The following is a 6,000-nucleotide window of genomic DNA, read 5'->3' on the forward strand; positions in this document are numbered from 1 at the left end:
TCCTTTTGTCAACTCCCTCAATAGCATACTGCCTTCTTTTCTCTGTCATCTCCATTAGATCCACAACACTTGGACAATTCGGTGTTCCTTGTAGTCTGAATACCATGTGTGCATCTTCAATGTTTTCTATCCTGGAATTTAGCCTATGTTTTTGATGTCTAGACCATAAAGTCTGAAGTTCTCTTCCTAAATCTTTCTACCTCACTGTCCTTTAAATCACTTCAATGAAAAAAAAATTGGAGGAGTAGGCCATTCAGCCGCTTGAGCCTGTTCTGCCGTTTTAGATTATAGCTGATTCTCTATTCCAGTATCCTATTCCTTCCCTATCCTCATATCATTTAATGCTGTTAGTAACTAATAAATTTATCTCTGTCCTGATCTTACTTAACAGCTGAATTTTCACAGTCCTCTGGGGAAGGGAATTCCAAAGATTCACCACCTGGTGATCGAATTATTCGTCAATTTTTATGGCATTTCCTATGGCATTTGACTTAGTGTCAAATTTAATCCACGAAGACTGTTGTGAAAATGCCTTGGGCTGTTTCACGATGTGCAAGATGCTAGTGTGAGGTGATGCATTTTGGGAGGTCAAATGCAAGAGGAAAGTATACAGTAAATAGCAGGACACTTAGGAGCATACAAAGGGATCTTGGGGTCCAGGTCAATAACTCCCAGAAAGTGACCACACAAATGGAAAAGGTGGTAAAGAAGGCATATGGCATGCTTTCCTTCATCAACAGAGGCATTGGGTATAAAAGTTGGCAAGTCATGTTGCAGCTGCATAAGACTTTAGTTAGATCACACCACATTTGGAGTACTGTATATAATTCTGGTTGCCACATTATGGGAAGGAGAGTGAGGTAGAAAGATTTAGCAAGAAAACTTCAGATTTCAAGTGCGCAGTATGGTGGCACAGTAGGCAGTACAGTGGCACGGTGGTTAACACTGCTGCATCACAGCACCAGGTTCTGGCTTTGATACCAGTCTTGGGTGACTGTCTGTGTGGAGTTTGCATTTCTCCCCGTATCTGCGTGGGTTTCCTCTGGGTGTCCAAGTTTCCTCTCACAGTCCAAAGATGTACAGATTAGTTGGATTAACCATGCTAAAAATTGACCCATAGTGTGCAGGCTTGGTGGGTTAGTCATGGTAAAAAAAGAGTCATGGATAGTGGAATACTCTTTGGAGGGTTGGTGCAGATTCGATGGGCCGAATGGCCTCCTTCTGCACTGTAAGGATTCTATAATGCTATTCTATGATAACTCATGGTCTAGACATCAAAGACATGGACTAAATCCTGGGACAGAGTAAAGGCTTTGGAGAGGGTGCAAAAGAGGTTTACCAGGACGTTGCCTGAATTTGGAATGTATTTGCTATAAGGAAAGGTTAAACAACCTTGGATTGTTTTCACTAGAGGATTGGAGGCTGAGATGCGACCTGATAGAAGTATATAAAATTATGATAGGGTGGGATAGTCAGAGTTTTTTTTTTCCCCAGGGTGGAAATGTTACAGTCTTTTTCCCAGGGTGTATAGGTTTAATGTGGAAGCAGAACATTTCAAAGTAGATATGCAAAAGAAGGTTTTTTTAGACAGTAGGTTGTAGCGCCTGGAACACGCTACCTGGAGAGATGGTAGAAGCAGATATGTTAACAAAGTTTAAAAGGAAGTTAGATAGACACATGAACAGGCAGGGAATAGAGAGATATGGTCTATATGCAGGCAGGTGGAATTAGTTTAGATTGGCATTATAATCGGCACAGACATGGTTGGCTGAAAGCCCTGTGCCTGTATGGAATGCTTTATGTTCTACATCCTATACAATATAAATTTGTTGTTTACCCTACACAGTGGCATGAAAGCAAGAGTGATGTCAATGGTAATTAAAGAGCCCTTGAACAATTGAGAATGTAAAACATCCCAATCCTGCAATGGTGCAAAATATAGGCGAATGAGACAATGAGATGAGAGGTGAGACACTGGACGGCCTTACCTATGAGGGAGGTAACATTCTGGAGGACAATATGAAGTGTTTCAGAGGTTGAATACCTGCACGAGGATCAGATAGTAAACAGGAAAAGGAAAAAGGGTCAGATAGCAGTTCTGTGTAAGGGAAATCATGTTTGGTTAATTTATTCGAGTGGTTTAAGCACCGTATATAAATGGGGCCTGTAGGTGTGGTGTGTTTAGATTTCCAGAGGGCATTTGACAAAGTGCAATGTTGAAGATTGCTATATAAAATATTTGCTAATGGTATAGGGGGTAAGATATTAGCATGGACAGTAGATTGATTGGCTAATATGAAGCAGAGGGTCATTTACAGGGTCACAGGATGTGATAAGTGATTTACCTCAGAGATGAGAGTGGATTCAATTATTTTAATCCATATAAATGATTTGGATTAAGTGGGTGAATGTATGTTTGCTAAATGTACAGACGATACAGAAAGAGGTAGGGAAGTAAGTTGTGAAGAGGCTGCACAGGGATATAGACAGTACGTTGGCAGATCTTTGCCTGATGGAGTATATTGTTGGAAAATGTGACATGTCCACTTTGGCAAGAAGTACAGAAAAACAGCATATTATTTAAACAGAGGAACTCTGAGTTATAGCAGAATCTGGGGGTCCTGGTGCAAGGATCAGAAAAAAGTCAGTATGCAGCTACAAGAAGTGATCATGAAGGTAAAATGGAATATTGGGATTGAATACAAGGAGAATGGAAGATACAAGTATGGATTTTTTTGGCAGTTGTATAAAACATTGTTGAGACTATGTCTGGAATACTGTAAATAGTTTTAGTCTCTTTATTTGAAGAAAGAATGTTGTTGCATTGAAGTCGTTCAGAGAGGGTTCACTCGGCTGATACCCAGAATGGGGTAGGATTACCTTATAAGGAAAGATTTGATAAGCTGGGGCTGCATCTGTTGCAGTTTAGGAGAATAAAAGGTAATCTGTTTGAAGCATACGTGATCTTGAGGGGATATGTCAGGGTGGATTTTGAAAGCATATTTCCCAGTGTGGGAGAAACTAGGACTTAGAGACACAATATTTATTTTTAGAAAGGGTCTCTCATTTAAGGTGGAGATGATGAAATATTTTCTCACAGACAACCATAAGTCTTTGGAACTTTCTTCCCCATGGAGTGGTAGAGGCAGTATTGGATACTTGTCAGGAAAGAGTAGATATGACTTGTAAGAGATTCAAAGGTTGATGGGTTAGGCTACAACCTGATCAGCCATGATCTTAGTGAATGGAGCAGCTGAGTGGCCTAATCCTGCACCTAATTCAAATCATCACTCACAAGAGAGATTAAAGAAATTAGCTTGTGGAAATTTGTGATGTGAATGATGGATATGACAATTCAGGTTGGAGAATTAATGATGAATGCCTGAAATGATGGTAAGAATGGGAATAACATTGACATCATTATCTATGATATGTCTCTTTATTGATTAGTCTGATGACAAAATTGAATTGCAAACAACATAGTGGACTGAATTTCATAATGATTTGTCAGTAGGTTTGTAGGCAGGAGAGGGGCTCGTAAAATGCTGCAATGCTGCATGGCCTAACTGCCCTCTTCGACCTTGCTCTGCCAATTTAAAAGAGGTGTTGCAGGTATTGGGTGGTTTTCCCATGTTTGGACCTATTGAGGCTTTTAAGCAGCCAATTAATGGCAACTTACAGCCTCATCTCAGTCCTGCCATTATTTTACCTGCAACAGCCCCGGATGCACTTCTTCCTCCATCACTGCTGCAGACATCAGATCGGTCTTCCTGAGAGTCAACTCAAGGAAATTGACATCACTGGACAGAGTCCACGGCCATACACTTCAATCCTGTGCGGACCAGCTGGCTGAGGTCTTCACTGACATCTTCAATCTCTCCCACCTACAAGCTGGAATCCCTACCTGCTTCAAGAACGCCACCATCATCGCAGTAACAAAGAAAGAACGTGCAATGTGCCTTAATGACCACTGCCCAGTGGTTCTGACCTCCATAGTCATGAAGTGCTTCGAGAGGCTGGTCATGGCCCACATCAATTCAAGTCTGCCAGCCTGCTTCGATCCCCTGCAATTTGCTTTTTGATGTAACAGGTCCACACCGGTTGCCGTTTCATAGCTGTGCACTCATTCCTGGAACATCTGGACAATAAGGACATCTACGTCAGTCTCCTACTCATCAACTACAGCTCCGCCTTCAAAGCTATAAACCCCTCCGGACTGATCTCAAAACTCTAAGACCTAGGTCTTCGCTCCACCCTTAGCAATTGAAACCTCAGCTTCCTGACCCATAGACCACCATCGGTGAAGATAAACAACTGCACCTGTTCCATGATAACCCTCAACACTGGAGCAACCCCAAGGATGCGTTCTTAGCCCCCTACTGTACTCCCTGTACATGCATGAATGTGTAGCCAAATTCTGAATGAATGCCATCTACAAGTTTGCTGATGACACCAAAATAGTGGGTTAGATATCAAACAATGATATGCCAGAATACAGAAAGGTGATACACGTCTTGGTGTTGTGGTGCTATGATAACAACCTCTCTCTTAATGTCGACAAAACTAAAGAACTGATCATTGACTTCAGAAAGAAAGGAGGAGAACATGTCCCCATCTAAATCAACAGAGTGAAGGTTGAGAGGGTTGAGAGCGTCAAGTTCCTAGGAGTGACGATAACCAACAACCTGTCCTGGACTTCCAACGTAGATGCAACAGTCAAGAAGGCACAACAATGCCTCTTCTTCGTCAGGGGGCTTAAGAAATTCGGCATGTCCATGAGGATGCTCATCAGCTTTTACAGATGCACCATAGAAAGCATACTCGCCGGCCTGATACGACAACTGCTCTGCCCAGAACCATAAGAAAGTACAGAAGGTTGTGTGCACAGCTCAGACCATCATACAAGCCAAACTACCATCCATGGACTCCAGTTACACTTCTTGTTGCTGCAGAAAGGCTGCCAACATTATCAAAGACCCCTCCCATCCTGGTAATGGTCTCTAACCTCTTCTGTCAGACAGAAGATACAGAAGTCTGAATGCACACACCAACAGGTTCACGAACAGCTGCCTCCCTGCTGTTATTTGACTGATGAATGGATGCTCTAACTTCAAATAATGTTGATCTTGTTAATATTGATCTTGCTTTGCGCACCTCCTGGGCAGTGTAACCTGTGTACCTTACTCTGTCCAAGCACCCTATGATCTTAATATCCTTGCCTGCTATGAACTGCCTGTACTGCTCGTAAACAAAGATTTTCACTGTACTTAGGCACACATGACTACAATAAATGAAATAAAATCAAATCAGGGGGAGCCCATGCCAGGTAGGTAACCAAGCAGTTTTTTTTCTTGGCAAGACAGGGTTCATGGGTACCTTCTTTAGGGACCTTAGTGCTCACTGGAGGCACACACACCCCCCAAAGTCATATCACATCTATCTTTAATCCCCTCCAGGTCTCTCAAGCACATCTCACCCAACCACTGCCCCAACTGCTGTGAGACAACTGCTATCAACCAGAATATGTCCCTGCCAACACTTCCAGTTCCATTGCAGGATACAACACTGACTCCTCAAACTCCCTATCTGAAACAGCCTTTCTTCACAATGTCACTCATTTAACAGACAAATTTCTGTATGTTGAATCAGGTAAGAAAATTTCAGAGATTTATAAGCTTTTACTGTAAATCTATTTAATTAGCACAAATGCCAATTTCCACCTTTCTTTGCTGGATCATTTCCCTTTCCAGAAACTACCTTCCCATTAAAAAACAAACTGGGTTCATTTTTTTAATTCAATCATTTGGATATTTTATTGCACATCTTTAAGGCAACTGAGACTCAAAACCAGACCTTCTGGCCCAGAGATAGGGAAACTCCCACTGAGCCATTAGCGCTAAGAACCCAGTTTTTCTTTCTATTTTAATAACCCAACACCAATTTAACAATTTCCCAGTTAATCAGATTGCAAACACTGATCAATAGCACAGCAGGAACACG

Source organism: Rhincodon typus, chromosome 4, assembly GCF_021869965.1.
Source record: "Rhincodon typus isolate 14 chromosome 4, sRhiTyp1.1, whole genome shotgun sequence".
NCBI classification, from domain to species: Eukaryota; Metazoa; Chordata; class Chondrichthyes; order Orectolobiformes; family Rhincodontidae; genus Rhincodon; species Rhincodon typus.